At 38.6% G+C, this 25,885-nt stretch overlaps 1 long non-coding RNA gene across 1 annotated transcript; it reads left to right on the top strand.

The window, feature by feature from the left end:
• The first annotated feature begins 15,133 nt into the window (after positions 1–15,133).
• On the top strand, positions 15,134–25,509 carry LOC110122684 (uncharacterized). The gene is made up of 3 exons (XR_002309308.2): positions 15,134–15,407; positions 15,645–15,772; positions 25,435–25,509. It is a non-coding gene; the product is annotated as an uncharacterized lncRNA (long non-coding RNA).
• The last annotated feature ends 376 nt before the right edge of the window (positions 25,510–25,885 follow it).

Below are 25,885 nucleotides of genomic sequence, written 5' to 3'. Positions count from 1 at the left end.
AATCAAAAAGCAGCATGCTTTACAGGTACCAAGAAAGTCTATTCCCTGTATTTTGGAATCTCTGTCCCATCATAATGAAACTGTCCTACATCCTCAGAATTTTATCTGAGTAATCCCTCCTTATTCTGGCCTTAACTAAAATCTAGTTCTTCTCAGACTTGTCAGAAACTATTAATTATCCCCCAGGATAATTATGAATACATGGATTAATGTGTCATCTAATAATGCTTGTGTTTAATCATCTGACTCATGTAACATCAATAAAATAGGTAGGGATTCTTTTTTTTTCCATTTATTTTTATTAGTTGGAGGCTAAATACTTTACAATATTGTAGTGGTTTTTGTCATACATTGATATGAATCAGCCATGGATTTACATGTATTCCCCATCCCGTTCCCCCCTCCCACCTCCCTCTCCACCCGATCCCTCTGGGTCTTCCCAGTGCACCAGGCCTGAGCACTTGTCTCATGCATCCAACCTGGGCTGGTGATCTGTTTCACCTTAGATAATATACATGTTTCGATGCTGTTCTCTGGAAATATCCCACCCTCGCCTTCTCCCATAGAGTCCAAAAGTCTGTTCTGTACATCTGTGTCTCTTTTTCTGTTTTGCATATAGGGTTATCGTTACCATCTTTCTAAATTCCATATATATGTGTTAGTATACTGTAATGGTCTTTATCTTTCTGGCTTACTTCACTCTGTAAAATTACTCAGCCATTAAAAAGAATTCATTTGAATCAGTTCTAATGAGATGGATGAAACAGGTAAGGATTCCTTATCTATTCAATTGACTTTTTAAAAGTTGTGCAAAATAGCTAATGCCTATAGCTGCAAAGTGAGGCTGAAAACTGGTAGAAAATAAGGAAAAACAACAAAACAGCTACTCTTTATTGAAGTAGTATTGAAGTGTTCAATATTCATTACTGAATACTCATTCTTTACATGTACCAGGTATTATCCTAAGTAATTCTACTTGTATTAGCCTATTACTAAGTGGGCATTACTGATTTTTCTCACGTAAAAATGACAAAACTGAGTCTGGGAAAGATTATACAACCACCTAAGAGCAGACATCTAGGTTTTATATGAAATGAAGTATCTGGATTTTAGAATATGATTATACTTATATCTTTTGGTGATAATCTGTGTGTAATATACATTTCTAAGTTAATGGGACTAAGGTTATGACATGGGCTTCCCCAATGGATACTAGTGAAGAATCAGCCTGAAATGCAGGAGATGCATGTTTAATCCCTGGGTCAGGAAGATTCCCCTGGAGGAGGAAATGGTAACCCACTCCAGTATTCTTGCCAAGAAAATCCCAAGGACAGAGGAGCCTGGTGGGCTACAGTCCCTGGGGTTGCAAAGAGTTGGACATGACTGAGCACTCACGCACACAAGGTTATAACATACTTTTTGTTTTACATTAAAATAGAGGTGATATAAAAATCTGAACAAAATTAACAACTTCTATTTTTTAATGGTTTCACAGTATCCTAACATGGAACTTTCACTGCCCTTTTCTTTAGACAGACTTCTTACTACCACTATCAGTGACTTGAAGTTTCTCTTCTTTGATCAGATCATCAGGGCACATTCCGCATGGAGTCTTCAAGACATGCTCAGTTACCAAGACCTATCCATTTGCAGACTGTGTCCAAAGAGATTGTTTATAGGTAAATGTAAAACTTCATCACTGTAACAGTTTATCACTCTTGCAGAATTCTGTTCTATATATTCTCCAACAGATAGGCTCCCTGTCCTCTCACCCGGAAAGATTTTCTACATAGTCCTTGTTAGAGTTCAGTTGGTCCATCCTCAGTAAGAGGTAAAACTGTGTTCTCAGCACTTTTCTTATCGCATGATGCAATCCTTCAACCTTGATAAACTCAGACATACTTTCTGAAATCTAGGCTTCCATAACAATGCACCCCTCCTCAATCCCTGGAAAATGGAGTTGCCAGTAAAACTAGCTAAGCTAAATATCTTTATATCTGCAGTCATTTGTAGACAATATTCATGACCAGGAAGTTTCTTATTCTGTTTCTTGTGTAAATTTGATACTTTAAATAGTAATTAGATTTCCTAAATGTGATAAGATAAACCTGTGACTATTTAGGAGTGTCTCATGAATATCTAAATTTTAAAAACAGAAGTTGAATTAAATAAATTGATTATTCACACTTTAAAAATCTTTCTTTGGCTACCATTTGATAATTTATGGGGAAACTGTTGGTTCATGTGTATTATCTTTATTCCTTTAAATCATAATTAGAAACTTTAAAATTTCTATTTCTTGAGTTTATATTAGTTAATATGATAAGACTAATGGAGAATTCTAACTACAATACTAATTAATGACTAAAATATAAAATGTATGAAAATGTAATTAAAGTTTAGATTTGCTGTCTTCTACATTAACAAAACTGCCTTTTGACAAAATATAAATTGTCTTACATGTGAAGTTTCTATGGGAAAATATGTTGAATAGAAGCCCCCCAAAAATGCAGTCAAAACTCTCTATGTCTCTTTATTTTTGAAGAGAATTGAACTTGAACCTAGAAAGTATAATTACTATGAACAGCTAATAATTGGCAAATTAGCAAATGCTAGCACAAGAGTTACACAGTATGAACTCATTATTAACATTGCTACTCTATAAAATGAGGAATCCAGGGGTCCATACAGGAAAAAATTGATAAATTGAACTTAGTCAAAAAGAATTTTGCTATTTGAAAGATGCTTGTTAAGACAATAAAAAGACAAGCAACAGAGTGAAAGAAAGTATATATAGGCCATATATCTGATAAAGGATTTGTGTCCAGAATATATAAAGAGCTCTCAAACCTTAATGATATGGAATATATATACACACATACATATACATATATAGGATGGGTATAGGATTTGAAAGACATTTCACCAATGACAATTTGTCAATGGAAAAGGAGCACATGAAAAGACACTCAACATTATTAATTATTGGGGGATGCAAATGAAAACCACAAGAACCTATCACTACACACCTATCAGGATGGCTAAAAAAAAAGAGGAAAAAAAGAAAGATACTGACAATACTAAATGTACTGAAAAGGATAAAGAGTATTATATTGCTCTATTTGGAGTGCAAAATGGCATAGCCAGTTCAGCGGTTTTGTTTAAAATTAAATATATTATCCTATGACCCAGTAATGTTATTCTTGATATTCACCCACTGAAATCAAAAGTTATATCCCCATGAAAATCTTTATTCATAATTGCCCTAAACTGGAAACAACCCAAATGTCCTTCAACATGTGAGCTGATAAACAACACCACTCAGCAGTAAAAAGGAAAAAACTGTTAGTATGTTCAACAATGTGGATGAATATCAAATGCATTATATTAAGAAAAATAAGCTAGATTCAAAAGGCTATGTACTGTTTGATAGCAGTTTATAGACATTTTGGGAAAGGCAAACTTTTGCTGACATAAAACTGATCAGTGATTGCCAGGGTGTGAAGGTGGGTGGGGAAGTAAAACAGGTATTGAGTGGAGTGAGTGGAATCTTTTTCTGTCTTGATTTTGATAATGGTTACGTGAGGGTATATATTTATCAAAACTCATAGAACTAAATTTTACTGTATATAAATTATATCTCAATTTTAGGAAACCAGAATCATGACTGCCAAATTCTAATACATTGTTGTTCAGTTGCTAAGTCGTGTCCAACTCTGCAACCCCATGGATGGCAGCATGCAAGGCTTCCCTGAAAACTTTAATAAAAAATTTTAAAAGCGATAAAACAAAATTTAAAACATTGAACTGTGGTGCTGGAGAAGATTCTTGAGAGTCCCTTGGACTGCAAGGAGATCAAACCAGTCAATCCTAAAGGAAATCAACCCTGAATATTCATTGGAAGGACTGATGCTGAAGCCGATGCTCCAATCCTTTGGCTACCTGATGCGAAGAGCCGACTCATTGAAAAAGACCCTGAAGCTGGGAAAGATTGAAGGCAGGAGGAGAAGGGGATGACAGAGGATGAGATAGTTGGATAGCATCATCAACTCAATGAACATGAATTTGAACAATCTCTGGGAGATAGTGACGAACAGGGAAGCCTGGGGAACTGCAGCCCGTGGGGTTACAGAGAGTCAGACATGACTTAGCGACTGAACAACATACCTACTCACTCAGAAACCTCCTGAAAAAGCAACGGTTTGAAAAGCACTTTGATCATAATTGAGGGCAACCCACTCACTAATCCTAAAGTGGGTGCCGAGGAGGAAGAAACCTGCAGTGACTTTCTCTGGAGACCTACCAGCACCAGTGGGTATGCTCGGCACGCTGTACACCTAGCACAATGCCACAGCTGGGACTGAGGTCACCAGGCCCTGAAGTCCCTAGAGCAGCCTTGGCTCTGCCACAGTTGGTGAGGGCACACAGTTCACCTAAGGAATACCCCTAGAGCACCAGGCTCTGGAGACCAGGGGAGATTGCAGTTGTGGGACTTTTGGGTCCCCTGGGCCATCTCTTACACAAAACCACACCTCTGAGGCTGGTTAGAATTAGCTATTTTGCCTAATTCATACAGACAAAAACAGAGGTAGACAAAAAGAGGAGATAAAGGAACATGTATCAAACCAAAGAACTAGACAAATTCCCAGATAAAGACCTTAATGAATTAAGATAAACTTTCCTGCTAAAGAGATCAAAGAATGGTCATAAAGATGCTCTCTGATCTCTGGAGAAGAATGGATGAACATGGTGAAAACTTCAACGATTTTTTTTTTTTTAGTTATTTCAGGCAGAAGGGTAAATTGAATCCCTGCTACTGCACCTTGACAATAAGCAGAAATTCAGGAGATCTTGACTTTTTAATTTATAAATAAAAATTTTTTTTGTTTTTCAATAAATATATAACTGTTTGAAATCATAGCTATATTTCTTAAGCTTGTAAAAATTAACTGATTGATAACATCTTGACGTTTATTATTTTTACCCTGTGTCTTGCTTTTCTTTGGTCAGAGTCCTCTAGAGCCTTTTACTCCGTATAGTCCTCTGACTAAAAGCTTAGAGATCACAAGAGAGCATGTTCGAAAGTCAGAACTTTGGGCTCCACTCATAACTACTGAGTAAAAATCTTCATTTTAACAAGATCCCCACATTCAGCATATAAATTTCAAGAAGCACTGCATCCTGGGATGTTTATTCAGAAGGTACTTAGGTCTCATTTTTAGTTCCTTGACTGGAAGTCCTACCCAAAATGGAGGATCTTAACCTTGTACACCAGAGCATGGAATCCAGCCATTATGCATTTGCATTCCAGTCCTGAAAATTTGTAGATGTGTGACTTTGTGTAAGGTAATTTTTAGTCTCAATTCTTCATCCACCAAGCAGAACTAATAAAACTGGCTTAGTGAAGTGAAGTGAAAGTCACTCAGTCATTTCTAACTCTTTGTGACCATGTACTATACAGTCCATGGAATTCTCCAGGCCAGAATACTGGAGTGGGTAGCCTTTCTGTTCTCCAGGGGATCTTCCCAACCTAGGAACTGAACCCAGGTCTCCCGCATTGTGGGCAGACTCTTTACCAGCTGAGCCACAAAGGAAGCCCAAGAATACTGGAGTGGGTAGCCTATCCCTTCTCCAGTGGATCTTCCTGACCCAGGAATTGAACCGGAGTCTCTTGGATTGCAGGCAGATACTTTACCCACTGAGCTATCAGGGAAGCCCCACTGACTTTGTAGGAATGTTATAAAATCAAATTAGAGATTATATCTAGTATTTGGCACATAATAACTTCTAAACAAAAGGTAATTATAAAATTGTTATATTGTAAGTTTCTGGAAGGAAAGAAATTTGACATGACGTCAAGTTTCTCTGCATTTCCCACAACACCTAAGAGAGAAGATATTTATTCACTGATTGATTGATTGTGATTACATTTGAATATTTCTCTATGTAATTAATAAAAGAAATAGAAGTTAATGAAAATGCTTCCAGCGAGTAGAGTATGTGACTCACCATAGTCATAATCATTGAAGGAAAAAATAGACAATCTGTACTTCGTTCATATTTACACACAGAATATGTTTAGCTCATTGATGTTCAATGTTCATCAAGACAATTAATTTTGCCTATTTCTTGTTCCATTTTAAGCAGCAGAATCACTCAACTTAGTGAAATTATTTCTCAAATACTCCTGTCAAACTTTAATTGAATGAGCAATGACCTGTGTTGTAGTGTTACAATTCACCTGAATTTTCTTACCCAAATGATTTTTTTGAGAAAGTGAAAATCAAGAAAAGAGAGAAAGGAAATTCACCCCAACACATCATGATTCAGTTTGTTGCTCTTTAAATTCAAAGATGATATGAATGCAGTGATTTCTATGATGCTTATTTAAAGATTTTGTTTCTAGCCTTCTCTTCATCACAATTTTGATGAAATGTTGGAGCTAATCTACCATAGTCTTTCAGGCTGTTACACTTTTATGATATTGGGGAGGCACTTTTGAGAGATGAATGAAAACCACATATATCACTAGACCATAGTGAACTGGAACAATGATTACAGCCACATTAAGAGAATAATCTTCTCTCACTGGATCATAGGCAAAAGCAAGAGAATTCCAGAAAAACCTCTACTTTTGCTTCATTGACTATGCTAAAGCCTTTAATTGTGTGGATCACAACAAACTGAAGAAATTCTAAAAAGATGGGACTACAGGACCACCTTACCTGTCTCCTAAGGAACCTGTATGCAGGTCAAGAAGCAATGGTTATAAGTGGACATTGAATAACAGACTCGTTCAAAATCAAAAAAGGAGAATTCCAGGGCTATATATTGTCACCCTGCTTATTTAACTTATATGCAGAGTATATCATGTGCAATGTTGGGCTGGATGGATCACAAGCTGGAATCAAGATTGTCAGGAGAAATATAAATAACCTCAGATATGCAGATGACAACACCCTTATGGCAAAAAAGCAAAGAAGAACTAAAGAGCCTCTTGATGAAAGTGAAAGAGGAGAATGAAAAAATTGGCTTGAAACTCAACGTTCAAAAAACTAAGATAATAGCATCTGGCGCCATCACTTCATGACAAATAGATGGGGAAACAATGGAAACCGTGACAGGCTTTATTTCCATGGGCTACAAAATCAATGCATATGGTGACTGCAGCCATGAAATTAAAGGATGCTTCCTCCTTAGAAGAAAAGCTATGATCAACCTAGACCTCATGTTAAAAAGCAGAGACATTACTTTGCTGACAAAGGTCCGTCAAAGCTATGGTGTTTTCCTATAGTCACATATGGATGTGACTGTTGGGCTAAAGAAGGCTGAGCACCAAAGAATTGATGCTTTCACAATTGTACTGTTGGAGAAGATTCTTGAGAGTCCCTTGGACTGCAAGGAAATCAAACCAGTCAATCCTAACGGAAATCAGCCCTGATTGTTCATGGGAAGGACTGATGCTGAAACTGAAACTCCAGTCCTTTGGCTGCCTGATGGGAAGAGCTGAATCATTGGAAAAAACCCTGAAGCTAGGAAAGATGGAGGGCAGGTGGAGAAGGGGGCAAGAGAGGATGAGATGGTTGAATGGCATCAGCGACTCAATGGACATGAGTTTGAGCAAACTCAGGGAGATAGTGAAGGACAAGGAAGGCTGCCATGCTGCAGCCCATGGGGTCGCAAAGAGTTAGACACAATTGAGCAATTAAACAACACAAGAAAATAATCTAACAAATGGCCATTTTAGGTAAGAAGAAAAAAAAAATTTTTTTTTAATCCCTGGGTAAGGGCTATTTTTTTAAATTATTTTTTTATTGAAGGATAATTGCATCACAGAATTTTGTTGTTTTCTGTCAAACCTCAACATGAATCAGCCATAGGTATACATATATGCCCTCCCTGTTGAAACTCTCTCTCACCTCCCACCCCATCACCATCCTCTAGATAGATCCAGAGTCCCTGTTTGAGTTTCCTGAGCAATACAGCAAATTTCCGTTGGCTATCTATTTTATATATGGTAATAGGAACCTGGAATGTTAGGTCCATGAATCAAGGCAAATTGGAAGTGGTCAGACAGGAGATGGCAAGAGTGAACGTCAACATTTTAGGAATCAGTGAACTAAAATGGAGTGGAATGGGTGAATTTAATGCAGATGATCATTATATCTAATACTGTGGGCAAGAATCCCTTAGAGGAAATGGAGTAGCCATTGTAGTCAACAAAAGAGTCCAAAATGCAGTACCTGGATGCAATCTCAAAAATGACAGAATGGTCTCTGTTCGTTTCCAAGGCAAACCATCCAATATCACGGTAAGCCAAGTCTATGCCCCGACCAGTAATGCTGAAGAAGCTGAAGTTGAATGGTTCTATAAAGACCTACAAGATCTTTTAGAACTAACGCCCAAAAAAGATGTCCCTTTCATTATATAGGACTGGAATGCAAAAGTAGGAAGTCAAGAAACACCTAGAGTAACAGGCAAATTTGTGCTTGGAGTACAGAATGAAGAAGGGCAAAGGCTCATAGAGTTCTGCCGAGAGAACGCACTGGTCATAGTAAACATGCTCTTCCAACAACACAAAAGAAGACTCTACACATGGACATCATCAGATGGTCAACACCAAAATCAGATTGATTATATTCTTTGCAGCCAAAGATGGTGAAGCTTTATACAGTCAGCAAAAACAAGACCAGGAGCTGACTGTGGCTCAGGTCATGAACTCCTTACTGCCAAATTCAGACTTACACTGAAGAAAGTAGGAAAAACCACTAGACCATTTAGATATGACCCAAATCAAATATCTTACAATTATACAGTGGAAGTGGGAAATAGATTTAGGGGACTGGATCTGATAGACAAAGTACCTGAAGAACTATGGACGGAGGTTCCTGACATTGTACAGGAGACAGGGAGCAAGACCATCCCCAAGAAAAAGAAATGCAAAACAGCAAAATGGTTGTCTGAGGAGGCCTTACAAATACCTGTGAAAAGAAAGGAAGTGAAAAGCAAAGGAGAAAAGGAAAGATATACCCATCTGAATGCAGGGTTCCAAAGAATAGCAAGGAGAGATAAGAGAGCCTTCCTCAATGATCAGTGCAAAGAAATAGAGGAAAACAATAGAATGGGAAAGACTAGAGATCTCTTCAAGAAAATCAGAAATACAAAGGGAACATTTCATGCAATGATGGGCTCACTAAAGGGCAGAAATGGTATGGACCTAACAGAAGCAGAAGATATTAAGAAGAGATGGCAAGAATACACAGAAGAACTGTACAAAAAAGATCTTCATGACCCGGGTAATCACGCTGGTGTGATCACTCACCTAGAGCCAGACATCCTGGAATGTGAAGTCAAGTGGGCCTTAAGAAGCATCGCTATGAACAAAGTTAGTGGAGGTGATGGAATTCCAGCTGAGCTATTTCAAATCCTAAAAGACGATGCTGTGAAAGTGCTGCACTCAATATGCCAGCAAATTTGGAAAGCTCAGCAGTGGCCACAGGACTGGAAAAGGTCAGTTTTCATCCAATCCCAAAGAAAGGCAAAGCCAAAGAATGTTCAAACTACCACACAATAGCACTCATCTCACACGCTGGTAAAGAAATGCTCAAAATTCTCCAAGCCAGGCTTCAGCAATACTTGAACTGAGAACTTCCAGATGTTCAAGCTGGTTTTAGAAAAGGCAGAGGAACCAGAGATCAAATTGCCAACATCTGCTGGATCATCGAAAAAGCAAGAGAGTTCCAGAAAAACATCTATTTCTGCTTTATTGACTATGCCAAAGCCTGTGTGGATCACAACAAACTGTGGAAAATTCTTCAAGAGATGAGAATACCAGATCACCTGACCTGCCTCTTGAGATATCTGTAATTAGGTGAGGAAGCAATAGTTAGAACTGGACATGGAATCACAGACTGGTTCCAAGTAGGAAAAGGAGTACGTCAAGGCTGTATATTGTCACCCTGCTTATTTAACTTCTATGCAGAGTACATCATGAGAAACACTGGGCTGGATGAAGCACAAGCTGGAATCCAGATTTCCAGGGAAAATATCAATAACCTCAGATATGCAGATGACACCACCCTTATGGCAGAAAGTGAAGAAGAACTAAAGAGCCTCTTGATGAAAGTGAAAGAGGAGAGTGGAACAAGTTGGCTTAAAGCTCAACATTCAGAAAATTAAGATCATGGCATCTGTTCCCATCACTTCATGGCAAATAGATGGGGAGACAGTGGAAACAGTGTCAGACTTCATTTTTTTGGGCTCCGAAATCACTGCAGATGGTGATTGCAGCCGTGAAATTAAAAGACGCTTACTCCATGGAAGGAAAGTTATGACCAACCCAGACAGCATATAAAAAAGCAGAGATATTACTTTGCCATCAAATATCCATCTAGTCAAGGCTATGGTTTTTCCAGTGGTCATGTATGGATGTGAGATTTGGACTTTAAGGAAATCTGAGTGCCAAAGAATTGATGCTTTTGAACTGTAGTATTGGAGAAGATTTTTGAGAGTCCCTTGGACTGCAAGGAGATCCAATCAGTCCATCCTCAAGGAGATCAGTCCTGAGTGTTCATTGGAAGGACTGTTGAAGCTGAAACTGCAATCCTTTGGCCACCTCATGCAGAGAATCGATTCTTGGAAAAACCCTGATACTGGGAAAGATTAAAGGTGGGAGGAGAAGGGGAAGACAGAGGATAAGATGGTTTGATGGCATCCCTGACTCAATGGACATGAGTCTGGTGAACTCCGGGAGTTGGTGATGGACAGGGAGGCCTGGCATGCTGCAGTCCATGGGATCGCAAAGATTTGGACATGACTAAGAGACTGAACTGAACTGAACTGTACATAAGTTTCCATGTTACCCTTTCCGTACATCTTACCCTGTCCACCCCTCTCCCCATGTCCATAAGTCTATTCTCTATATCTGTTTTTTCATTGCTGCCCTATAGTTATTTCTTCAGTATCATTTTCCTAGATTCCATATATATGTGTTTGAATATGATATTTATCTTTCTGTTTCTGACTCACTTTGCTCTGTATAATAGGTTATAGGTTCATCCACCTCATCAGAACTGACTCAAACGTGTTCCTTTTTTATGACGGAGTAGTATTCCATTGTGTGTATGTACCACAATTTCTTTATCTATTCATCTGTCGATAGACTTCTAGGTTGCTTCTATGATCTAGCTATTGTAAATAGTGCTGCAATGAACAATGGGATACAAATGTCTTTTTCAATTTTGGTTTCTTCAGGGTATATGCTTAGGAGTGGGATTGCTGGGTTATATGGTGGTTTTATTTCTAGTCTTTTAAGGAATCTCCATACTGTCTTCCATAGTGGCTGTATCAATTTACATTCCCACCAACAGTGCAAGAGCGTTCCCCTTTCTCCACACCCTCAGCAGCATTTATTGTTTGTAGACCTTTTTATGATGCCATTCTGACAGGTGTGAAGTGGTATCTCTTTGTAGTTTTGATTTGCATTTCTCTAATAATGAGCAATGTTGAGCATCTTTTCATGTGTTTTTTAGCCATCTGTATGTCTTCTTTGGAGAGATGTCTCTTTAGGTCTTTCCCCACTTTTTGATTGAGTTGTTTATTTTTCTGGCATTGAGTTGGATGAGCTGCTTGTATATTTTGGAAATTAGTCCTTTGTCAGTTGTTTCATTTGCTATTACTTTCTCCCATTCTGAGAGTTTTCTTTTCACCTTGCTTATAGTTTCCTTTGCTGTGCAATAGCTTTTAAAATTAATGAGGTCCTACTTGTTTATTTTTATTTTTCTTTCCATTACTCTTGGGGGTGGATCATAGAAGATCTTGCTTTGATTTATGTCATCGAGTGTTTTGCCTATGTTTTCTTCTAAGAGTTTTATAGTTTCTGGTCTTACATTTAGGTCTTTAACCCATTTTCAGTTTTTCTTTTTGTATGGTGTTAGGAAGTGTTCTAATTTCATTCTTTTACATGTAGCTGTCCAGTGTTCCCAGAACCATTTATTTAAGAGGCTATCTTTGTCCCATTGTATATTCTTGCCTCCTTTGTCAAAAATAAAGTACCCATAGGTGTACAGGTTTATTTCTGGGCTTTCTGTCTTGTTCCATTGGTCTATATTTCTGTTTTTGTGCCAGTACCGTACTGTCTTGATGACTGTAGCTTTCTAGTATAATCTGAGTCAGTAAGGTTGATTCCTCCAGCTCCATTCTTCTTTCTCATGACTGCTTTGGCTATTTGGGGTCTTTTGTGTTTCCACATGAAACACAAAATTTACAAAAAATGTGAAATTTTTTGTTCTAGTTCTGTGGAAAATGCCTTTGGTAATTTGATAGGGGTCCCATTGAATCTGTAGAGTGCATTTGGTAGTATAGTCATTTCACAAGATTGATTTTCCCTACCCAGGAACATGGACTATCTCTCCACATGTTTATGTCATCTTTGATTTCTTTCATTAGTGTCTAATAATTTTCTGTGTAGAGTTCTTTTGTCCCCTTCCTTAGGTGAGTTTATTCCTAGATATTTAATTCTTTTTGTTGCAATGCTGAATGGGATTGATTCCTTAATTTCTCTTTCTGATTTTTCATTGTTAGTATATAGAAATGCAAATGATTTCTGTGTATTGATTTTGTATCCTGCAACCCTGCTAAATTCACTCATTAGTTCTAGTAACCTTCTGATACTATCTTTAGGGTTTTCTATATACAGTGTCATGACATCTGTTAACAGGGAGAGTGTTACTTCTTTTCTGATCTGGATTCTTTTTATTTCTTTTTCTTCTCTGATTGCTGTAGCTAAAGCTTCCAGAAGTATGTTGAATAGTAGTGATGAAAGTGGGCACCCTTGTGTTGTTCCTGATCTTAGGGGGAATGTTTTCAGTTTTTCACCATTGAGAATAATGTTTGCTGTAAGCTTATCATTTATGGCCTTTACTATGTTGAGGTAGGTTTCTTCTATGCCAATTTTTTGAAGAGTTTTAAAAATTAAATAAACATAAGAATTATAAAAAATAGAAAAAGAAAAAGAAAGGAGGAAATAAAAAAGGAAAACTTCATAGAACTGCAAAAGCCCAACGTAGAGGCAGAGATTTATAACAATAAAAAGTGTTGCGCACACACACACACACACACACACATATATATATATACACACACACCCATAAGCAAAATCAAAACAGTCCAACAAAAATAAAGTACGATAGATTGACCCAGTGAACAAAGGAAACCAAAGATTATATCTACCAGAACAAAACCAACTGAAGCACAAACTGGAAAACTAAACTGAAGCAGGGTGCCAAAAGCAGTGAAAATAAAACTAACATATATGTTGAGAGGAAAGGAAAGAAAGAAAAGACAAAAAGGATATGCAAAGTTAAATAGAAGTAGGTTAAGAAGATTTACATACATGAAGCTGAAACTCCAATACTTTGGTCACCTCATGCGAAGAGTTGACTCATTGGAAAAGACCCTGATGCTGGGAGGGATTTGGGCCAGGAGGAGAAGGGGACGACAGAGAATGAGATGGCTGGATGGCATCACCGACTCAATGGACATGAGTCTGAGTAAACTCTGGGAGTTGTTGATAGACAGGGAGGGCTGGCGTGCTTCAAATCATGGGGTCGCAAAGAGTCGGATACGACTGAGCAACTGAACTGAACTGAACTGAAAGATTAACTGCAAGGGGAAAAGAACAGTAGGAAAATCAAACAAAGGAATAAGTGTAGAAAAAATAGTAATAGGTTTAAAGAATTAAAAATTGAAATTAAAAAAAAAGAAAAAGAAACAACAACAAAAAAGGAACAACTCCACAGAACTGCAAAAGCCCAACCTAGGAGCAGAGGTGTATAACAACAATAGAAAATGTGACTGAGTGGGGAAAAAAAGCTCAAAAGCTTAATTAGGTTTCATAGTGCCAATAAAATTGACAACTACAACAGAGGGTAAAAGAAGGGGTGGGGGGAAATCCAAAAGAATCTATAGAACAGATCAAAACATAAGAATAATAAATGTTATTCTAGAGTCACTGCTGTCAGGGTCCTTTCCCTCGCTGGGACTCACAGTCCACCTCCCCTCCCCAGGATGCCCTCCAGCACTGTGCTGATCTCTGTACCTGCTGTGGGGCAGCTCAGATTCTAATCTGGTCCTGCTCCTGTGTGTTCTTGCCTCCAATGTCCACAGCTCTCAGAACTAGTGTGTTTTCTTTTGTGGGAGCTCTCAATGTCCTTTTATATGTTCCACAGACAAAGAGTCCACCTAGTTGATCGTGTGGATTTAATCTTCAGCTTGTAGAGCTGGTGGGACTGTTCTGGGTCTTCTTCCTTAGCCATACTGCCCCTGAGTTTCAATTGTGGTTTTTATTTCCACCTCTGTGTGTGGGTCATCCACTGGGGTTTGCTCCTGAGGCTGCCCTGGAGGACTTGGGTTTGCCCTGTGAGGGCCGGGTGTGGAGGTGGTGCGGAGCTTGGGTCGCAGGGGTTCTGGCAGCACCAGGTCCTCAGGGGAGTTGGCGGCTAGGGCAGCAGGAGATACAGTGCTCTAGAAGGGTATGGCAACCTGTATTGGCCAATAGGCTCTAGTATTCTTGCCTGGAGGACCCCCCCGTCCCCCCCGACATAGCGCTTGGCAGGCCACAGTCTACAGGGTCACACAGAGTTGGACACCACTGAATTGACCCTGCACGCATGGATGCAAGACTATTTTTTGCCTGTGGCAGCTCTGCCCCAGTGAGTTGAGCGTGAAGGTGGCACAGCTGCTTGGCTTTTAGGGACCCTGGCTGTGCCAAGTGTGAAGGGACATGGACTGCCTCCACCACAGGAGTGATGGCCCTATCAGAGTCTTTTATCAAGCCTCTTGTAGCTGGCGATGAGAAGCCATCTTTGACTAGTTTTTCTCTATAGCTCTGCCCATTCAGGCCCTTAGAGGGCTCCCTTGCCTGGGGTCCTTCTCCGTTGTTCGGCATGTCAGGCACATAGAGGGGCCCCTCTGGCTGGGGTCCTATTCTGTAGATCAGTGTCAGGCACTTAAAGGGGCACCCTGGGTGGGGTCCTATTCTGTAGATCAGTGTCAGGCACTTAAAGGGGCACCCTGGGTGGGGTCCTGCTCTGTAGTTAAGTGCATCAGGCATTTGATCGGCCAGCCTCTCTATTGTTCAGCTGCTGATGCTGGCGATGCTGGCGTGTGGGAAGAGAGAGGCTGTGGTGATGGCTCCACCCTCTATCCGTGACTCAGCAGTATCACCTTGCTTCCATGGCTGCCTGGCTTTTCTCCACAGGCATTTTGCACCACAATCTCCTCCCTCACCTTCTCTTTCTCTGTCTCTCCACAGTCCATAGCGGCCCTCACCCTGGGATCCCTCCACAATCCCCACAATTCAGCTCCCAGCCACTGCACCTTCCAGGGGACCCGTGACCCTGTCTGGGGTAAGTATGGCTGTGGCAAGGACTTTATTTAGGCTGCCACAGATCAGCTGTTTCACTCTCAGCCTCGAATGTTTCTCCTCTGACTCAGACAATTGCCCGGATGTGGGAATCAAACCCTTGCTTCTGTTCTCCCACCCACTGAGGGCAAGTCCAGTCCTACTAACACTCCTGTTTTTCCCTAGTTCCTTTGTCCTACCGAGTTTTGCGTGGGTCTATATATTCTTTTCCTCTGGTCAGGTACTCCTGTCCGCTCTCAGCTGGTGTTCTGCATGCATTTCTGTGTCTGAAGGTGTGTTCCTGATGTATCCATGGAGAGAGATGTACTCCACATCCACCTACTCCTCCACCATCTTGTTCTCTTCCAGGTAAGAAGAAAAACTCTTAAGCATTATTCAAAAATCTATGTACAAAATAACATATAAGAAATCCAAAAATGATTGTTAAAATTAATTTTTAAAGTTATTTTCTATAAGCAAGCACTAGTATAAAATTATTTTAAGATTAATTTACTTGTTTAATTGTAATATAAATGAAAATCATACCTTCTAATTGAAGTTGGGAATGATTTCTTTTATCTGAGATTTCAAATTTGGAAAAAAAGATCAAATAAGAATATTTGTTGTCTTTAAAAGAGTCACTTGGCAAAACAATTAGTAACTGTCATGTTTTTATTTGAAGACTTGGTCTCCCCAAAATGTCAAAAATATGCAGAGCCCTTTGCCTGTATTCTCACTTTATTTGCATCTACCAAGTCAAATTGCTGTTAGGGCTATGAAAAACAAGACTCTGAATTTGAAGATCTTCTCCAGATGATGACTAACAACTAACAAGGTGCTCTATCTTTTATGGGACTGACTGAGACCCTGGGGACTAGATTTACAAGGATCCTAGACAGATGTCAGAAAGAAGCACATCCTGGGAAGATCCAATCCTTCCTGTCCTTTGCACTGAGACAGCATTGAGAGTTTGAGGGGCAGAGATCCTTCTTCTAAGTACCCTAGCAGCAGCGCCAGCACATTGCTTGCCCATACACTTCCAGCCCACAAGGGAGTGGTTTCAACTATCTGTGCATCATTTAGAGTGTTCCAACAACCAGCTCTCATACTCTGTGGATTAACAAAGGAAAAAAAAAAACTCAACCATTTAAGGAACCCCAACAAAGAGAATGATTAGTCAGTATCTCAGTCCAAGTCCAGTTAGGAGACAGAAATCATACCAATTTTTTTTAACAGAGAGAATGTGAAATGAAGAATGCTTAATGATATGTAAAAACAATGTAAATTAGGTAACTGAAAACCAAAAGGAGAACTCTGGGGTCTCATGGACTTCCTGGGTGGCAGTAGTGGTAAAGAACACGCCTGCCAATCCTGGAGACATAAGAGACATAGGTTCAATCCCAGGGACAGGAAGATCCTCTGGAGGAGGGCAGGGCAACCCACTCCAGTATTCTTGCCTGGAGAATCCCATGAGCAGAGGAGCTTGGGAGGCTACAGTCCATAGTGTTGCAAAGAGTTGGACATGACCGAAGTGACTTAGCATGCACTTACGCTAGGGTCTCATGGAGGGAGAAATTTCAAGTAAGCAGGTCCTACCCATAGGGCTGGGCTTAAAGGAAAACACTTAGAAATATTAAAACTTGGGGTAGAGGCCCCACAGAGCTAAAATTCAGACCTCTTAGGAAGGGATCTTATTCCACCAGTCATGGTATATTTGAGCGGGAGAAGGGGATCCCATGGGGCTGGAACCCAAACTTCTAAGGAGGGGTGTCAGCCATCTGGTGATGGTATATATGAAGCAAGGTGATAAAGCTGGTCTTGTCGTAGTTGGAAAGACTACAAACAAGGTTCAACTGCTACTGTGGATGAACACAGCTGCTACCAAGGTGATGAAGCCTCGCTAGGGCAACAAAAACTCAGAAAGAAACAGGAAGTTGGCAAGAAGAAAACAGAAAATAAGAAGTCACTTCTTTCTCCTGCTTACAATCTCTCTCTCTCTCTCTCTCTTCTCTCTCTCTCTCGTACCCCTATTGACAAAGCTTTAAGGGGAACAGCTGACAAAGCAGAATGAAGTTAGTTGAACTACAGTCTCAGGATCAAAAGCCATGTGCAGAAGGGGAGTTTGAGAGCTGAAGTGCCTTATCTTCATAACTGAAACAGAAAGAAGTAGAACACATACAGACAAATAGAGTAACCAGGAGAGATAAATGAAAATGGAAAAAAAATAGAAAAAATAAGGTAATTCAAATAAAGGAAAAAATAATCTTTCTATAGATTAGAGAAATAGTAATTTAAAAACACTATCTTCTAAACGAATCACCTGATGAAAGAAAGGTTTCCACTGAGATCTAAACCAGTGGTGTGGAAAATCAAGTTAAATAAATAACACAAAGCATAGGACAAAGTATAAGTAGATTACTCCATTCCCTATACAGGTATCTGTTGACCATGAAAATAAAAGTAGATTGAAATACTGACCAAAGGGGAAAAAATGCAAGACAAATGGAACCAAGATCCCAGAGAGTTAATGTGAATACTAGGAATTCTAGAAGTAAAATGAACAAATAGAGGGGAAGAAATAATCAGACAAATAATAGAAGAAAGTTTAAGTTTAACTTAATCAGATTAAGTTTCATTGTGTTTGGTAAATGAAACTTTTTTTTCATTTACTAATGTTAAAGCCTAGGAATAAAAGTCTTAAACTGAAGATAAAGAAACATTTACAAGTTTCCAGGCATATAGAAAAAATACCATCAAGAGAAAAATATAAAAAAAAAAAGAGAGACAAAAATTTTTAAGCTTGCACTAGGATTCTCACCCAAAATCTGGGACGATAAAAGCTATAAGAAAGATTCTGTTAGTTGATTATGAAGAAAAAGGACTGTAACTCAAAAAGTCAAATAATTGAAGAGTAAATACATACTCAGTTCCTCATAAAAAATGCAATGATAAAATTTTCAGCATCAGTCAAGTAAATAAACAAGATAGAATTAACAGTGAACAGTCGGTGGCTTCACTGATGGCTCAGTGGGTAAAGAATCTTCCTGCAATGCAGGAGACACCGGAGACGTGGGTTTGATCCCTGAGCTGGGAATATCCCCTGGAGAAGGAAATGGCAACCCACTCCAGTGTTCTTGCCTGAGAAATCCCAAGTACAGAGGAGCTTGGCAGGCTACAGTCCAAAGGGTCGCAAAGAGTCAGATACGACTGAGTAAATAAGCACACAGGAACTGTTTTAATCGAGCTGATAGTGATTGCACTGACTCTGTAGATTGCCTTGGGTAATATGGACATTTTATCAATATTAAGTCTTCCAGTCCATGAGCAGTGTATATCTTTCCATCTGTTTGTATCGTCTTCAATTTCTTTCATAAGTGTCCTATGGTTTGCTAAGGATGTCTTTCACCTCCTTAGTAGGTGTATTCCTAGGTATCTCCTTTTATTTTATTGTTCCCGTCCCATGTCTGAAAAATTTTAATTTCATTACCATTCTGCTTTACATCTTGCAATGTCTTTCTAATTTTATTCACCATTGGTTAGTTTCTTAAAGCTTTGTAGAAATAGGGCTTTAGGGATTAGCTTTCTCTGCTGTATTCAGGGACATAAATACGTGAATTGGAGGGAGGAGACTATTTATTCACAGGTGGTCACTGCTGAGTCCAATAGACTAAGGAAAGCATTCTCATTTTATTTTTAGAAAGGTTTTTATATGAGGTTTGTTTTGTTATAAATGGTAAGGGATGCCTGCTTATTTAGAAGGATTGCACAAGAAAAGAGTAATTCACAATTTTATGAGCACAAAGTTCAAAAAATTAGATTGCTTTAAAATTATATGCAGGACAAAATGGAGAATAAATGACAGTCTAAGGGGCAAAGGGCTCTACTGGGGAAGCCACACTTAATGATCAGCTAAGCTGCCTGTGTTACTTATAAGGTGCTGAGGGAAAAATTATGAAAAGGAAATTTTCCTTTTCCATTCTCTTTTCATCTGCTTCTTTTTTTTGTGAAGTATGTGTACTTAAACGCCGCTGGAACAGACCAAAGCTGTCAATAAAGCTATATTAATTACTAGATAATCCACCACTATAGCCTGCCTCTTCTCTCACTTGGCCTTCAGTATTGACCTTCTCTTTATAGCTCTAGATGAATAGAGGATTCAGGATCACAGAATATGTGCTCACCAGGCTTTTACTTTAACTTTTGCATGTATTGCCTTCATTTTTAAGGGAGATCAGTCCTGGGTGTTCATTGGAAGGGCTAATGTTGAAGCTGAAACTCCAATACTTTGGCCATGTGATGTGAAGACCTGACTCATTTGAAAAGACCCTAATGCTGGGAAAGATTGAGGGCAGGAGGAGAAGGGGACAACAGAGGATGAGATGGCTGGATGGCATCACTGACTCAATGGACATGGGTTTGGGTGAACTCTGAGAGTTGGTGATGGACAGGGAGGCCTGGTGTGCTGCAGTTCATGGGGTCACAAAGAGTTGGACACAACTGAGCGACTGAACTGAACTGAACTGAATGTCAACAATAATCACACTTCATTAACATTGCAAAATATGTCATTCCAGACTTGTTTCTAAACACATGAGAAAAAGTGAAAATGTTAGTCGCTCAGTCCTGTCCTACCCTTTGTGACCCCATACCCTATAGCCTGCCAGGCTCCTCTGTCCATGGGATTCTCCAAACAAGAATACTGGAGTGGGTAGCCAATCCCTTCTCCAGGGGATTTTCCTGACCCAGGGATCATATGCATGTCTCTTATATTGCAGGTGGATTCTTTACCGTCTGGGCCACCAGAGAAGCTAAACATATGTGTATACATAAATGAATGAGGTATGAATAAATGAGAAGTAAGTGAATGTGAATAAATGAATAATTTAGCAAAATGAGAAATTATATAAGTTTGTGTATATGTGTGTGTGTGTGTATCAGTTCAGTTTAGTCCCTCAGTCGTGTCCGACTCTCTTTGACCCCCGAGGACTGCATCATGCCAGACTTCCCTGTCCATCACCAACTCCCGAGTTTGCTCAAACTCATGTCCATTGAGTTGATGATGCCATCCAACCATCTCACCCTCTGTCATCCCCTTATCCTCCTGCCTTCAATCTTTCTCAGCATCAGGGTCTTTTCTAACAAGTCAGTTCTTCACATCAGGTGGCCAAAGTATTGGAGCTTCAGCTTCAGCATCAGTCCTAATGAATATTCAGGACTGATTTCTTTTAGGATTGACTGGTTTGATCTCCATGTAGTCCAAAGGGACTCTCAAGAGTCTTCTCCAACACCACAGTTCAGAAGCATCAATTCTTTGGCACTCAGCTTTCTTTATGGTCTAACTCTCACATTCATACATGACTACGGGAAAAATCATAGCTTTGAGTACATGAACCTTTGACAGCAAAGTAATATCTCTGCTTTTTAATATGCTATCTAGGTTTCTAATAGTTTTCTTCCAAGGAGCAAGCATGTTTTAATTTTATGGCTGCAGTCCCCATCTGCAGTGATTTTGAAGCCCAAGAAAATAAAGTCTAACACTATTTCCATTATATATAGATAAAAACCTGTTTTTTCATTTGACCACAAACTCTGATTATCTCTTAATCTCAGTAAATGTAGAAATAAATTATTATTAGGATACACTATTTAATGGTAAAGAAACACACGTCTTTTCTGAACTTCAGCCTAACCACCTCTTACTCATGGTTTGATTTTACTTGATTAATTGCATATGAAATATTCAGCTTTTATAGGCCTTCTTGCAATATTAATTATAAAAACTAATTAAAATCCCAAATAATTGCATTCTCTCTTCATTGAATTCATAGAGCAGCGATTTTTATTATCTAGTCCAAGAATCAGAAAACTTCTGTAAAGAACCAGATAGTAAATATTTTAGGCTCACAAGCTATACAGTCTCCGTGCAACTTCTTGACTCCGCTGTTGTAATGCAAAAGCAGCCAATAACAATACATTAATAACTAAGCATGGATTTGTTTCAATAAAATGTATATACAAAAATCATCACTGGTATCCCTTATATATGGAATCTAAAAAGAAAGGATACAAATGAATTTACAAAACAGAAAGAGACTCACAGACTAAGAAAACAAACTCATGGTTGCCAGGGAGAAGGGATAGTTAAGGATTTTGGGAAGATCATGTACACACTGCTATTCTTAAAATGGATAACCAACAAAAACCTATTGTATAGCACATGGAACTCTGCTCAATGTTATGTGCCAGCCTGGATAGGAGGGAGTGTTGAGGGAGAGTGGATAAATGTATATGTATGACTGAGTCCCTTCACTGAAACTATCACATTGTTAATTGGCTGTATCCCAAAATAAAATGTTTTTGGTGTTAGAAAAAAATAAAAAATTAAAAGGAAAAAAAAGACAAGAATGTGGGCTCTAACAAGAGGTGCACGCACGGGACTATGTAAAAAAAAAAAAAAAAAAATACTGTCAGTAGTATGAATTGACCAGTTTTAACCTAGCCCTATTTTGCTGGTAAAACCAAGGATTTGAAAGCTTAAAGAATTTTGCTGATGATCTTGAAGCTAGTACATGTGTCTGTAAAACCCTAGTCCAGTGTTTCCTCTATATCCTGAAATACCAACTTTTATTTTTTTGTCCATCAATTCTAATGGTATATCACCCCCCCAAAAAATATACATTTTTATTCCGAATATTTGATTTATCAATTCTAATTTTGGAATATGTTCAGAATTATTTCTAAACACCTCTGCTCCCATCATTTGGCCACACCACCCTCATTTATCACTTGGGTAACTGCTATATCCTTGCACCTCTGTCTCTGCTGCAAACTTTGCCTCACTTAAGTCTCATTTTCACAGGGACACAAAAGTGATCCCTTAACAGAGGAGTCAGGGCACTCCTAAACTGAATAACTCCTTGTCACTACATTAGTCCCTCCATGTCCTGGCCCTCTATTGCCTCTGACGTCATCTCCCAGCACAGCCTCCTTAATTCTGCCTCCGCAGCCTCAGTGACTTTTCCTTCAAACACTCCAGGCCTCAGGAGCAGGTATCCACATTCCGCATTTCCTCACCTATTTCAATGTTTACTCAAATGCCACATTCTTAGTGAGGTTTCCCCAGGTTCCTGTGTCCAAGTCGTGATAGCTCTCAGGCACATTTAAGACACACACAAGATTCCTTCTTGCTTTATTTTTCCACTTCGCATTTATATCAGTATTTTTTTAGGTGTAAAATACCCACCCACCAGATTACAAGCTTGATAAGTGCAAGGATTTTTATCTATTTTGTTCACCACTTCATTCCAACACTTAAATCAATGTATGATTGTTCAGTAAATAATTGTATAATAAATGAATGAATATAAAAGTCTGGCTGACTCACAATTAACCTTGAGTGCTGAGCATACTGAGTTTAAAGTTCAAAGTAATTTGGGGTTTGCCTCCCTTAATGATCCAAGAAAGAGATTTGAAGCAACTGTTTATTTATATATTGGAAAGGTGAAGAAATGAGGGGTGTGGATATCTGCCCCTGAGACAGAGGTACCTGAAATGTTCGAGGAAATAGCTGGGAGACCTGAGGGTTGCTGAGGCAGAGTTAAAAAGGTTGTGGTAGGAGATGAAGTGAAAAAGTGGTAGACAGCCAGATGGTGAAGGGCCTTAATGCAGTGATAAACATTTACAGGGTATATATATAATATTTTTAACAGTCCCCAATGTCAAGTATCCTTTCCTAAAAAATATTTAAAATGATAAGCATGGAAGAATGGCAAGTTCATTCTGAATCTCCAATAAACTTGAATTCTTGAAGACAAGTACATATTCCTTAAGACTGTTATCTGAGACGTAAAAAAACTTACTCCTTAACTTTTGAAGCTACATTTCTGCAGATCTAAACATTAAGATTAATTTAAAGGGTATACAAATCTCAAATTTAGATTTGGAAAGTAGTTTCCTGAAGTTTGCACTAAAAACACTGCAAACAAAATTTGGCTTTGGGGGTGAAGGAGAGGGAGAAGTGCTATAGAAATCACCCCGCAATCTTATACCCTTGGTACTTTGCCACGTTTAATTTCGAAGGCATTTTCTGGCATCCTTCTCAGATTCTTCCACACACCATATTTACATTAATTACACTAAGACACGTAATTATAACTCGTGGCTAATTTGTTTTTAAAAAGAAGAGAAAGAACCCACAACAAGAAGCGTGTTAAAAATAAGACTGAGAATATAATTTAAGTATTAAACTTAAACCATTTAGTGTCAAAATACAGGTTTCTATCCTAAACCACTTTAAGTCTACATCAATTGCAACATGACTTGATTTGCCTGAACAATAAAAGACTAAACTTTTACAGGAAGTGACTAAAAAATGTACCTATGTTTTTATATGTATTTTTTTTAAAAAATAGCTTCATCTGAGTGTTTCTATGTGCATATAATGGCACTATTGAAAAAGATTTGTCATTATTATGCTTATTCTTAAGTCAGTCAATAGCTTACATGAAATTAATGAATGAATTTTCAGATACTGTAATAGAATAGTTTTGCTCCAGACACACAGTACAAAAAATACCCTAACCATTGATGTTTTTAAAAGGTGTTTGAAGTTTTACAGTGTTTTTTTAATTTCATAATATATTCAGTATATAACACATTTTTAACTTTAAACTTATTGCATAATAAATTTTTAAATCTTGATATAAGTGTCATTGTGCTATGTTTATGAAGGCTAGAATGCTGTTTATTTTTTTATATGTGGAGGTTCTAAATTACATATTTTCACATTTAAAAATTTAGTAATAATGTTTCTAATTGGATTTTTCCAACACAATACCCTTAATATATATTACTCATACAAATTGAAAAGAAACTAACTACAATTCAGCTAGGCAAAAGCAGATAAAATTCATGGAAAAAGTACAGTTAACCAATGGATTTAATGTACAATAATTTTAACCATAATCATCTTAAGGACATTTAGCCATAAATATAAATATAATATATATATAAATGTTATTTTGTGAAAACTTGCTCTAAAATGGACAGTCTTGATTACCTAATTTTAAGGTTGCCATTCATCTGACCACTGTGAGTTGGAATTATTCTTTTACCAGCAGAACCATTAGAAATTACTGCTTATTGCTGCCATATAGCTCTTTTGTATTTATTACTAAGTGGGTAAAGACACAAGAGACACATCATTCCTTCATTCTAGAAGTTAAATTCTAAAAGCAGTTTGCTGTCCTTCAGTATGCGTGCTGCGCTCTGTCATGTCTGAATCTCTGTGACCCCATGGACCGTAGCCCACCAGGCTCCTCTGTCCATGGGATCTTACATGCAAGATTACTGGAGTGGGTTACCATTTCCTCCTCCAGCGGATCTTCCCAACCCAGGGTTCCAACCTGTGGCTCCCGCACTGCCTGCACTGCGGGCAGATTCTTTATCGCTGAGCCGTGGTCTTTAAGTATGAGTGAGTGAGTGAGTGAGTGAGTGAAGTCGCTCAGTCCTGTCCGACTCTTTGCGACCCCATGGACTGTGGCCCACCAGGCTTCTCCGTCCATGGGATTCTCCAGGCAAGAACACTGGAGTGGGTTGCCATTTCCTTCTCCAGGGGATCTTCCCATCCTAGGGATCGATCCCGGGTCTCCTTTATTGCAGGCAGTTGCTTTACCCTCTGAGTCATCAGGGAAGCCCGGTCCTTAAGTATAGCTGCCTCTAAAACACAGTGATATCTGCATGTGCACACTTAACAGGATTCCTGACAAGTCTAGTTAATTTAAAATTCACTCATTTCAAAATGGGTAGATTTTTCTTATGATACAATACTGCGGTTTTTAATAAGAAATACATAATGCTGCATATATGAAGACATATGTAGTAGATAGTGACAAAATAATTGAAATTATATTAAGTATGTGTTTCCCTTGATAAAAATTAAAGAGTTCAGTTTCAAGTTCTTATGATAAAATAAATAACCTAGTAGCTTAATATTTATCATTTAAAAGAATTTAACTAGGTTCATTTTCTAGTGTTTCAGATCCAGGATAAGGAACTCAGGTTACCAACTGATCGGTGATGATGAGGATTACATCAACTGAAAGCAGTAGGTGTATGTTAAAAATTATAGAAAATATGGGGAAAATGTTTAAGACAAACTTGAAAACACTCTTGAAAGCGAAGTAGTGACCACAAAGTCACATGACTTAAATTCAAGATTATCTGGTTAAAAAGAAAAAGAAAATTCAACCAAATAAAAGCCAAAGGGCTCTTACCATGCCCCCATCCTGAAAAGTGGGTGAGAACATTTTATGTCAAAGCAAATATTCTTTAAGCTGAAAGAGAGCTCTGGATGGATGTTGGGGAGGTGAAAGGGCCAAGCAGTCATGTACAGTGAGACTGCTCCCTTCATGTCCATTCTGCCAGTCATCCCTGAGAAGCTGGTATGGTGTTTAAAGAAGTAGTGGCATATAGCTCCTCTTT

The sequence above is a fragment of the Odocoileus virginianus genome, chromosome 12 (genome assembly GCF_023699985.2).
Source record: "Odocoileus virginianus isolate 20LAN1187 ecotype Illinois chromosome 12, Ovbor_1.2, whole genome shotgun sequence".
In the NCBI taxonomy this organism is placed as follows: domain Eukaryota; kingdom Metazoa; phylum Chordata; class Mammalia; order Artiodactyla; family Cervidae; genus Odocoileus; species Odocoileus virginianus.
The sequence above is the reverse complement of the archived record's forward strand: the minus strand, read 5'-3'. Positions and strand labels throughout refer to the sequence as shown.